Genomic DNA, 13,183 nt, shown 5'->3' with positions numbered 1-13,183 from the left:
GCTTCATAACAGGCTTGCAAATTACGCCTCTCCATGCATTCATATTCTGTTTCATTCCAGAAGTTTGTTGACATGTACTTTAATCTGCAACAACAACAAAAATCGAAAAGAATTGGCGCAATTTCGAGAGAAGTTCTGTGATTACTAAGCGGCTAACTGACACATTTGCCACGTGTGAAATGAGTGTCTCTGCGATTCATTAAATTCAAACGAAACGACGCGGCTTTTAGAGCAAATAAACACGGACGCGGTGTTCTTGGTGCTTGGGTTCAGGTGAGATGCGGTGGGCAGCCGCCGCTCTCTTTCAGGGCGCGTTCCTGCAGGTTGAACTTTTCCATCCCCCTGCACCCTGGCGGATGCTCCTCACTCTGATGTGCGTGTGTCCCAGCCCACCTGTTCAGGCCTCATTACTGTCAGGTCTGTGTTAATAAATATCCAGGTGTAGAGCGCTCCTCTGCGCCTGTACTTCATCACCAAGGAGCACCAGTCTACTGGGCGCCCCCTCCTCTCTTGAAGCAATGCTGACAGGAACCATGATTACACTGTAAGCACTGTAGTTATTCACCTTCTGCCCAAACTGCGACACCGTACTCCATCTTATATCCCACCAGGCAGACACACGCACGCACACACACACACGCGCTGACAAACAAACAGATATTTGTGCTTTCATTGCCATTATTTCTTTAGCTTCAGTTCATTCACAGGCAACACGAGTGCATCCTTTTCATTTGCGCTGCAAGGAGTATCTTGCCAGCGATGTGGACAATTTAGGTCATCGGGGAAACTTGCAGAAATCAATGGAGCAAAAGGGTGAAAATGTTGCCAACAACTTCTTTTTGTCCGCCACTTCTTTCACCGCATGGTTCAGTTTTGAAGGATAGTTTAATCAATGTAAAAAGAAATCCATCAGAGCAATGAGATTTGGACTTTGGTATCCGAAGGGGGGAAAAGAATGAGAGCAGCAAAGTCGCAAAAAGTTGACATTTATTTGAAAGAGGAAATATCGTGAACCCATTTCACGTTCAGATGATATCAAACTGAATGAATAAGTTGACAATGGGCATTCAAATATGAATATTGCATTGCAGCCTGACAGAGAATATATTTGGAATACGTTCATTTGACATGATACCGTAGTTGTTATATCATTTGACAAGTCATTGATTTGATGATGCTATCACTCTATTATGTGATTCCACCAGAGCATAATGCAACTCTCATGTAGTCAAATAAAGTACCCAAAATATGAAACAGCACTATAAACCACTGGAAACACAAAAAAGCCAGTGATAGACATCTTGATAGATTCACGTGAGGGAGATGATGCAGGTGGTCACAAGTTTTGAGTTTTCAATGCATGTGACTAATTATTGCTCCACTTGCTAGCTAATCTGAATAGTAAATCCAAAACGTTAGCTGTGATTGTCAGAAAAGTGGAGCGAAAAGACATGTGACAAGAGATACATTTCAAAACCAAACTATGACTTTTCCCCTTAAAATGAATCCCTCTGGAGTCTAACGCACTGTCCCAGCCTTCTCTGCCATGGCTTCACGCACTCCTGCAAGGATTCTTCTGGGATCCTCTACAGCTCCGTTGTCACGGCCATCTCGATGTGGTCCACGTCTTCAAAACGTGTCCCCTCGATGGCCCCCGCGATCTTGGGAAAGAGGTAGAAAATCACACAGAGCCCTGAGTCGGCTGAGTCGCGAGGTCGCTTCAGCACTGCGGTTTCTTCTTGGCCGGGAACTGTCAGATGCTCAGGGCGTTGTGAGTAGGCGGGTTGTCATAGTGAACTCTCGCCTCTTCATTGAACAAAGCAAATTCTGCAGGATCTCTGTGTAGACGTGCTGGTTGATCGTCTGGCCCACATTGAAGGAGAGAACTAGTTTGTAGTCTGCGTTTGAAATCAATCTTTTGTGACACCACTCCGGGAGCTGTTAGAGCCTGACAACGAGCAAAGATAAAGCTTGATAGCTGTTCAAATTCTTGAAGACAAACAAAGCTTCCCAGCGTATTTCTTGAAATTCCGTCATGTGTGGTTTCTGGAATCGGGGCTCCTATATGCATCTGCATCTATGGGATCAATATGAATGCTTCGGAAGGGCCTGTGTGAGGGCCCTCGTCTCAACAGCCACGGTGGCCCAGATGTGATGGGGAGGACGCAAGCACTTGACTCTGCAGAAGCAATCAGACACAAAGGGCTTTAATGCAGCGACTTGGGTCTGAGCCACAGCAATCGGGCTTGATAGCTGTGTCATTACGAGAGGAGGGCGTCTGGAGGTCTTCGGCGGTCGGGGATTAGCGGGGAAGAGTGAAGCACGTTGAGGCCGAACGGAGAAGCGCTCGGAGAGCAGGCGGCGGGTTTCTTTGCATCGAACACTTTGGACACACTAGGCCTTTCCCGCCTCCTTGACTGGCTGTCATTGTCACTCGGCTACTGACTCACTGATTTAAAGCCACCTAAGTGTCAAAGAGGCGAGCTTTGACAAGACAATACTTGAGGTCACTGTGATTGTTTTACACCATGTGACCATGCGGACACATACAGTACAAGCTTATTTTTGCACAGGAGCTTTACTAACGGGGTGATATAAGTGACTAAAAAAGCCGCTAGTCTTTTTGTCTGTGCTTTTTTTTTTTTTTTTACATAGACTATCCACAGTGTATGGGTAAAAGTAATCACTTTATCAATGCCCGAATCTTCATTCTTCAGAGAATTTGCACAATTGTACACCTTCAACATTGCGGTAACAGTTTGGATGAACAAAGGCACGGCAAATTGTATGAATTTGGTGGTGAAGAACTAAGTGACCTCACAAATGTTCTCCTGGATCAATGGGCAACGCTTCTGTCGGCGTAAAGGCTAGGTGTCATTTTCGTTATGTACGTTCGTACGTGAGACTAACTCTAACCCTAACCCTAACCCCAACCTTAACTGTAACCTTGACCCTGGCACTCAATCCTTGATCCTTACGCGATCCTTGAACTCCAACCTTACCCCTAACTGTAACCCTGACCCCAGACGACATTCTCGTAGATGGAAATAATAATAGTAGTAGTAATAATGGTCAGGTGTTTAAATCCATTGACCTCATCATGTATGTGAGATTATTCCGAATCGTAACCCTTAAACCCCAAGCCAAGATCTTAAACACAACCCCAACCCAACTCCTGACCACTACTCCGATCCTATCTCTAGCTCCAAACCATAACCCCTGACTCAAAACCTCACCCTTGATCCTAACCCTGGACAAGATTCCTGGAGCTGTAATGCTCAGCTGTCCCAATCCATTAGTGTTTATTATCTACACAAGATTAACCCCAACTATAACCCTAACCCTAACCTTGGCTAACTATGTATAACACCTAAAATCAACCATAATTGTAATCATAACCCTAGCTCCCAACCCTAGACCCTAACCCCAACCATAGCTCCTAACATAACCCTAACCCTAACTTTCCATCGGGTTTTAACAGTGCTGTGCTATCCTGTTAACTTCATTGCTAGTTATATAATCCATCTGAATGAGAGCTGACTGTGTGTGAATCAGTCAACGGGATCGGCATGCCATGACAGAAGCACGGCGAAGCGATGTCATCAGCATTATGGAGATTATTGATGAGAGCCAGGTACAAGGCTGATTTGGCCGACTGTGGCTGTGCTGTTTGACACCGCGCGGCTTTGATTAGCGCCTCCACGAAAATGTATGCCCCGTGCTCAAAGAAAACCGGGGGAGTAACTACTTGTCAGGGAATTCACAAACAAGGCTATACTTGGAGCGCAGGGAACTGTATATTTTAAAGTGTAATATCCGTCGCTATTTCCTTTCATTTCATTGCAGGGGTGGTCCCGGCTGATACCCGACCGTACCTCGAGAAACACCAAACACTGAAGTTACACTGCTAACCCGCCTCCCGTCCAAATAAGCGAGAGAACCTGCGCTCTATCCACACAACGAAGACTACCTGACAGATGCTGTGAATATCAAAAATCCTGGGGCAAAAAACAACAACGATGAAGTATATAAATTAATCAGTGCAGGTAAATAATTAAATAATGCATACGAAGAGCTAATTAAATGTGTTTATTCCCGTTATCATATGCTGCCCTCATTCCCACCACTTGAAGCCATAAATCATTAAGCGGCTGCTAAATTGGTCTCTGGGGCCATCCCGGTGGCAGGGGGCGGTCAAATCCTGTCTGGCAGAAGGCAGGTGTGCGGCGGACGGACGGATGGCCTGTGCTCCCGCGGTCCTTGGACAGCGCCGTCTGACAGGGGGGAAGCAGGCGTCACGCTGGGAGGTGAGTGGCCGGAGGAGGGCCGGTAGCAGAGCGGCTGACAGCGCCGGCCGTCACGCGGCCAGACCCGCTTTGATTAATGAGGGCATTTGAAAGACAATTAGCGGGAGCAGATTTGCCTTCAACTACCTTATCAATCAGAACCTGTTTAATTCAACGTGTGGCGCCCTCTGCACCAAAATGAGAGCGAGAGCGCTGCAAGGCATGGCAGGAACAGCCTGCTCGTCCACAGGAGGTACAGTAGGGTTGCGCGAAGAACGTGTTGTTCTTTTTTTCTGCGTTCGGAAAATTGCTGCTCAACTTGGAGCAGAGCACTTCTCATAAGAGTGAGACATCCCTTATGCTAATGTGTACAGCTCCCTTTTGGTTTTGGGCTCACCTGCTCTGTCGTTGTTGTTTCTAGCTTTTCCCAGCAGTAAAGAATGGGCCGGCTTCACCAAAAAGCCGAGAAAACCAGCTTTTTGTGGAAAGAACCGTGACTTTGATACTAATATTTGTTTGGCTTTGCTCAATCTCAAAGCATATACAGTATCAAAAACAAGAGTGAGAAAGGTCTTTCAGTAGCAACATAATATAGAGTATTTACAAATTTGCAACTAAGAAATGTGCTGTGATCGGTGTCGATTCATTGCATGGCTCAAGTGTGGATTTTTAACATGGCGTTTGCCAGTCACTCCGTGAACTTGGTCATTTTTTCTCACGATCGCGACACAGACTTTCGACTAACTTCTGCATCACAGCCTCTGTTTGTACCGTGTATATACATACTCTGTTTGAGCGTGTGGTGGCTAAACGTGTCCGACTTCCCCCTTGTAGTTGATATGACGAGCCGAGATTCACCCACAATCTTTATCCTCAACCTAAAAGCTGTGCTGATCTCAAATCCAGAGGCACAATGCCGCCATCTACAGGAATATGGTAGCCAACAGCTAATTTCCGTAAACCTGTCTATGACATTTCACCTTGTATGTTAGCATTAGATGTTGATGCTTGGGTGAATTTTTTTGGGGTGTTTAAATGTACAATATTTAATCCTCTGTGTCAGGTTTACAGTAAGTTTCAACTCGTAGTGATGAACTGCTTGAAAAAACTGTACCCCACTTTAGTCCCCATTTGTCCAGTCCACATTTGCTCCTTTATTAGGTGTTCGTACCAAGAGGGTGGTTTGTGGAAAAAATATAAATACTGTACTTAAGTTCTTTCGCTATGTTTTCCCAGTTCCTCACTACACAACTACAGAACAACAACTTCAGAAAATGGACGGATGGATGTCTCTGCTAGTTGATCTTATTCTAACTAACAACCTTCATGAGCCATTACACTTGTCAATCATTAGAAGTCAAATTGTTTGAACCACGGGAGATCTACTGTATAGAGCTTGAAAGTTTTCATGAAGCCGTGAACACGCAAGTGAGAAAGCACCTCTATTGATCCTGCTGCCTGTAAATAAAACCGAGGCAATGGGCAAAAAGCTACAAACAACTCTAGCAGAGTGAGTATGGGGAAACAAAAACAAAAAATCAATAGGTTCCCTTCACTGGTGGTTCTTCTCTGGTCAGACAATTCTCTCTGGGTTTTTCTGCAGCGGGTAAGGACAAAGAGAGCAAACAGTCTACAAGCTGATTTAAACAATATTTCAGGTGCGGGCTTCTACAGGTAATGTGCTGAAGCGCATTTAACCTGCACGGCCACCTGAGAAAAAAAGTATCAGTAATGGTGTTTTTGTGTCTTGATAATGACAGATGATTTTTTTTTGCAGAGGCTAAAGAATATACTGTATGCCCGTACGTATTGTGCTCCCTCATGTTTTGTCGACCGCAGACGTCGGTTGCGCATAACCAAGTGGTTCTTAACCTGAGTTCGATCAAACGCCGCAGGCTCGGTGAGGGGGTTCGGTGGAGGATAAGACACACACAGTGTGCATGTTCGTCCGTAAAGTCCATTTCAAACTGCACTTAGCGAGGCACAGCGCGCTGTCAACGAACCCATTCGGTGTGCCTGTGCTGCGAAGCCGGGATGACGGAACTCAAAGTGGGGATTTGTCGTTGCGGCGCTGCACCTCGAGATTTGAAAATGTTCAACTCGGCAGCTGCGTTGTTGTGGCGTCAGACGGTGCATCCAATAGGAGAGAGGTTGGCGGAATGATTTCAGAGCGCTAACAGCAATACACAGTCATGAATGCAATACAAAAAATGCCAGCATGCTTTAGCAGCCCGGCTAAGCTACATGCCTGTGTGTTTACCTAGCACGCATGTTTTTGGGACGTGGGAGGAAACCGGAGTGCCCGGAGAAAAGCCACGCAGGCACGGGGATGAACATGCAAACTCCACACAGGCGGGGCCGGGGATTGAACCCGGGTCCTCAGAACTGTGAGACAGACGCTCTAACCGGTCGCCCACCGTGCCGCTTTGGTGGGGGGGGGCAACGTTCCCAAAAGCATGGACATTGAAAATGTGAGCATGCTGATTTATCAACCTGTTTTTTTGTGAGGTTCACTTTTTTGTTTTTTTGTGCTATCAATGCAGAACATCTGAAAAAAGAGCCAAGACAAAATGTTGATTGATGAAATGTTGTTCCCAGTTCCCTTGTTGTGATTGTACGGCGTTGAGCATGCATCCTTGTTATTTTGGTTTTTGCGCCAACCACAAGAATTAAGAATTGTGTTTTTTGGGTTTTGTTCTTTGAGCACAGTGATTTTGTGTGCAACTGATTTAACTGTGCACAAAACAAAATGCATACCCATTGAGAATTTTGATAGAAACCGTGTTTTAGTTTTCCAATCACGAAGGGTTCCGTGAATAAAACTCGCTGGGTTCAGGACCTTCAACAAGGTTAACAACCACTGTCCTAACCCCTATTGCCGAAACGCACTCCAGCTGGCTGGTATCCTATGATGCCATGCTATTTACGCCACCCTGCCCACTCTTACCTCACTCGCGTATAGAGCTAACTGACTGTAAGTAATTGCAAAGCATTATCACGAGGACAAATTAACTGCCCATTTCTGATGGTCTGTGATGAGCTTTTCTCTGGAAAGTCATCTGAAAGTTCAGCGGGTCTGCCCGCCTCCCTTCCTTGTTCCAGCTTAGTGGGCAAAAAGGAATGCTGCCTTCCGCCCTCCATTTCCCATTAGCTGTTTTATTTCACGGGAAATTTGCTTCCTGCTTGCAGTAATAGGTATGTAGGCACCTCTTGATGTGGACATTAGGGGTTTTGATACAATGTTTTATGCAGGAGAGAATATGCATGTATTACCCTTTTAGTAGCACTTCACAGTAACATATTATGTGACTATTTAGCACCATTAGTGAATCTTTGGACACACTGGCTGGTGATGAGGATGTTCGCTCAGCAACAGCCAGGAAGCAGTCCAAAAATCCCCAGCACAAAAAGTCTTGTGTTTCAATCAGCATTAGCGCATGAATCCAAAATTAAGAAGTCAATTGTAGTTGTACAGCAGAAATGATCTCAAGGCACTTTACACATTAAGCAGGTCAAGAACCGCATGCCTCATAAATTAGATCTCAAGGCACTACTGCATATGAGTTGAATCCGTTCGGTGACGCCACTCGCAACTCAGAACACTTGTATCTCAAATCATCTTTCCACACTGAAATGAATGGAAATACTATGAAACCGTTGCAGCCTCCCAAACAAAACGTGTGCTGCTTTCAATCAGGAAAATAGGACTGTATAATATGATGACAGTAATAACATAAACATAATGTCAAGAATGAACATGATTGAATGTTTCAAATCCATTCGTTGTGCTGCTCTTCCTCGGTGTGCCCACCTCGGCCACCGGGGGAGTGTACTTCATTCACACAGACGCTAACGAGTAAGAATAAGAAGAAGAATAAGAAGCAGAGCATAAAGAATATATGCCTGTGTGTATTGGGATATATGTGTCGTTCCACCGTTTGTGTTGCTTAAAGGGTTATAAGAGCGTATAGCTCTCGTATCTTCAGTATCGTGATCCTAGAGTACCTTCAAGACATTATTTTGTGGAACTGATCGCCACAATAATACTTATGTGTCACCATCGCATCCACACGGCCCGGGAATACAAGCCGGAACAGTTAACCATTCCGAAGTGTAACGTTGCAAACCCGACTAAACTGTATTTCTTAAAGTGGACGGCTGGGGTTGCCACGGCAATCACATATATTCTACTGGAGTCGGTTCTCATTACGAACCGGTGTAGAATCAAAATGTTCTCCATAGGAAAAGGCTGACACGTCACGCGCCAAGTCATAATTGCAAGCAAACACTGAGCAAATCGCAAGCGAAAAAGAGAAAGCTCCATCTTTGTAATTGACTCAGACTGTGTCCGTTTTTAATTCGTGAAATTTCTCAGTTTGTCTCCTTCAAATTGCTCCTCGATTGAGCGTTTGCAATTCAGGACATGCAGTATTGAACGGTGCAATTGCAGTAAGTCTTTGTCGAGCAGACGCCGGAACCGGGCGCCGTAATGATATTCATTTTCAAACAGGAGAACATTCTAATGGGCAATTAAGATGATCAAGCCTGCCAAGATACATGTGCAGAGCAGAGTGCAGGTGCCAGTGATTGTGTGTCCTTCGCCCCCGCCTCCTTCCGCCGTTGGCCCGGACTCCATCTTTTGCATGTGCATAAGGAGCATTGAGGAAAAGGGGGCTCCAAAAGCACAATATAATTGAACTTTCCACATTATTTCTCCCTAATATGTGCTGCCACTTGGTCTCATTAGTGGAATGATGTGCTCTGCCATTCTGGAATGAACTCTTTGCCCGAGTAATTAAGGCTCCTAAAGTTTCTAGTCCTTTGTTTAAAGAATTCGTCCTTGTGCTCTCCATGCCCCATCAGCTGCCTAATTAGCAGGGTCTTTGTGTGATTAAAAATTCTCACAGAGATTCCGTTGGATATTTTCCCCCGTTAATGAGTGTTTGTGGACAGCTGGGATCGGACTGAGGATCCCTCCCTTTTGGACCTCCTGCGCGTTGGGCGGACCTCTGTCAGGGCCCGAGAGTGAGAGCTGTCATTTCTGTAATGGCGATGGAAATTGGTCAAAACCTAGCAAGGTTCCCAAAGGAATGGAAGCTCTGAAATATGAATGAGCATGAATATTCATAATGAAGAAAGTGCTGAGTGTTCATATACATGTCTGTCCGGCACTAAGAGCTGCTTGTGCTACACGTGTCCAGAAACGCTTTCCTTCCTATTGTCGGGGCGAGCGACCCTCTCCAGTGGGAAAAAGCACGTTGGAGCATTCCTTTTGTTAACCTGCTCCCGTTTGCAGAGTGGCCGTAAAGGGCGCCGCACACCCACTCAACCCAACTAAACGCTTGCTTCGTCATGCGGGGATCCGCAACTACCGGTTTTGCTGCGACTCGAAATTTGAATTGCAGATAAATGGTGTCGGAGACGTAACGGCCATTCAAAAAGGCCGTGTCGTGTCACGAGAGCTTGCCATCAAAGCACATTGAACAAGGCACATTTTTTACCCCGATGTTTTTTTTCCTCACTGTCTGACATAAATTCAGACTCAAGTTTTCCTGTCTTAGGTGACAATTATTCATTCAGTCATTCGTCTTCCGGTCCGCTTCTCCTCACTAGGGTCGATATCCCAGCTATCATCGGGCGAGAGGGGGGGTACACCCTCAACTGGTCGCCAGCCAATCGCAAGGCACATATAAACAAACAACCATTTGCACTCACATTCACACCTACGGGCAATTTTGCGTTGTCAATTAAGCTACCACGCATGTTTTTGGGATGTGGGAGGAAACCGGACTGCCCGGAGAAAACCCAGCCGGGCACGGGGACAATATGCAAACTCTACCCAGGCGGGACCGGGATTTGAACCCCGGTCCTCAGAATTGTGTTGGCAGATGTGCCAACCACCCTTTCACCGTGCCGCTAGGTGACAATTAGGATTACCAAAATTATTTCTATTAGCTAATTGCCAGAATAATGAGACAATTTATTTTTCAGACCATTTTTCATTACTTTTTACGGTCAGAAGTTTACCTACATTTCATTAGTATTTGGTAAACTTTAAACTGTGTGTTGAGTCAAACGTTGCCATGGTGGCATTTACAGTACACTAGTCCTGCCTATAGCAAAACAACCCAACAACATGATGCTGCCACCCCCATATTTCAAAGTTGGGATGGTGTTCTCAGGCTTGCGAGCGTCTCTCTTTTCCCTCCAAACGTAATTATGCTCGTTATGACCAAACAGTTCAATTTTAGTTTTGTCAAACCACAGGACGTCTCCTAAAATTAATTGCCTCGGGTTACAGTTTTTCAGCTGCCGCAAGTTGCATATGTTGGGGGAGTCACTGACTGTATTTTTTTAGGCTATTGTGCAGTTCAGTAACTTTGGTCACATTGCTGCCAAGGGAGATTTTCCTGTTCTGTCAGTGTACATACTGTTCAGGATATGACATCATATTTGTTGAAAGACAGATGGAGTTGAGATTTTACAGTGTCAGTATTCAGTCATTGCCAGGTCCTTTAATTGAAAATGACCTCTTTTACCCAGACGTCAATGTTTGGGTCCAGTTGAGACCTAGTCTTCCATTATGCTTTCTTGTACAGTCTTTGAACATACACATGCTTTACCACCGGTCCCTGTTCATGCAGTCATTGGTCTACTTGCCAATCATAACCGGCGGTTCCACTGAAAGTCTGGTTCTGATAGTCACAAACGTCTGCACCAGCTTACCTGTTTACAGTACCACAGACCACATAACATTATCAAATGCATCTTCTGTATTAGTCATTTTTGAATGCCCAAAACTGTACTAAAGTTGATGTTCATACCAGACTTTACTGTTTGGCGGAAGATTATTCGGATACAATTTTGCATCAAACAACATGATGGGCTACGGAGGGGGGGGGGGCGGTCTAAAAAGGGATGTAAAACGTAATGGATTATGTTTTTATTTTAATTATCAGCATTATGTATATGTCTTTCAAAATGAAAGTCTGCTTTCAACATTAGCATATTCAAGGTTTTGTACCTGTCGATGTCACACACAGGAATCATTCCACAGTTAAAAGCTCTGGGGGATTTGTTTGTTTTTAATTAAAATTTAATGTAGCTTTCCAGGGCCTGGCAGCTCTGCCCAGTGACTCTGGGATATTTAATAAGCTGCAGTGCTGAAAGTTGTTTCATTAGGTGTGAAAAGGCCTGATAACTCAATAGCCAACAGCCAAACATCCTCTATGTGTCGGTTTCCTACCTCTTTAATCTGCTTTTCATTTTGCCTGGCATGCAGCAGCGGTACAGGGACTCCACGAAGAGGGGGGGGGGGAAGAAAAAAACATCCATCAGCATTGGGCCTCCAACCAACCAGAGGGTGACAGAGCGAGACAGCTAGTTTGCTTGAAGAGGGCAACAATCACTGGAGTGAATGCACCTTTTCAGGCTGCATGCACGGAACAGCACATATACTCCGAGGAGTGTTGCCATTAAATCTTTTCATCGTCAACAATTTCCAACTCTGTTTAGGAGATTAGGCCACTTTGCGACGGCAAATCCTAGCCCCATTCAATGTATCAGTTGGAACAAGAACCAGCAATGGAGGCCATTACAGCGCTTCTCAGCATGTGGCTGTCGGCCACTGTAACAGCAGAATGAAGGCAGCATGAAAACTGACTGCTGCAGCAATGTGGAAACTATGGAGCATGCTATGGCCGCGTCCAGAGCTAAGGCACAGCAACGGGGTAAGCTACAGTTAGCATGTTGGTTTTTGGTCATTTCTAGCCATGTGTAATGTTACAATGACATGTTATTGAGGAATCTGCTCAACCAGTACACAACCGGTAGCAGCTTACGTCACCCGTGTCATTAGCCTGGTTTGCATGGAGTCTTGTTTTCTGATTCGAATTGGGTTAGAAGCCCAAACCCAATAGAAATGCTCCATACCTCATTCGGAATAAACAGGCCAAATCAGAATGGAATTGCATTTGGTTTCATTTGGTGTTCCTTTTCCGAAAGCGGTCCAAAGTCGTGTACACGGTTCCATCGGAATAGCCAGGCTGTGTCCTGTCTGCGCATGCTCCGTCTTGACGTAAATGCTCGCTGACAATGTCGTTTACGCACTTGTAAATATAGCGGCTTCCAACCACAGCTCGTATGAAACCGAGACCGTGTTTTTAACCACAATACCTCTAACTTGTTTTTCTCAAGCTGTTGCTTGAATAAAAAAACCCAAACACAATCCCAACTGCTGTGCTAAACAGGCGACTCGCGTGATGTTTGATGTGACGTGATCGATCTGCGCACGTCACACATTTATAAAACGGATGTTCTGGTTAAATGTAATGCACATGTATACACCAGATCGGAATATATCTTGTCACATATAAACAGCTGACCGGAGATCTTCTAGCACAATGATTTCATTCAGAATGACGGAAAAAATGTAGATTTATTTTAACCCGGCTACTGTTTGGGCAAGCTAGGAACCCCGGCTGACCATATGCAGTATAGATAGTTTTGACGTCACACACCGTTAGAAAACGCACATTACAGTGCATACGTATCTCCATTTTCAATGTTTACATTTTAGTTCCGTACTCTGACTGTCCGGACGTCAGACACAAGCACAGTGAGCGCAGGCACCCCCCAAGGCTCTGTGCTCAGCCCTCTCTTGTACATCGTCTTCAGCCGTGACTGCATCTCCTCCCAGGATGACACCACCATCATCAAATATGCTGATGACACGACAGCCATTTGCCTGATCACTGGTAGAGAAGAGACAGCCGACAGGAAAGAGGTGGCTCAGTTGGTGTCCTGGTGCTATGAAAATAATCTCCTCTTTAAAAATGCTGTAAAGACTAAAGAGATGATTATCGACCTAAAGTGGCGAAACAGCAGCATGCGCTGCT

This window comes from Phyllopteryx taeniolatus, chromosome 2, assembly GCF_024500385.1.
Source record: "Phyllopteryx taeniolatus isolate TA_2022b chromosome 2, UOR_Ptae_1.2, whole genome shotgun sequence".
Classification (NCBI taxonomy): domain Eukaryota; kingdom Metazoa; phylum Chordata; class Actinopteri; order Syngnathiformes; family Syngnathidae; genus Phyllopteryx; species Phyllopteryx taeniolatus.
Note: the sequence above shows the minus strand (reverse complement) of the source record.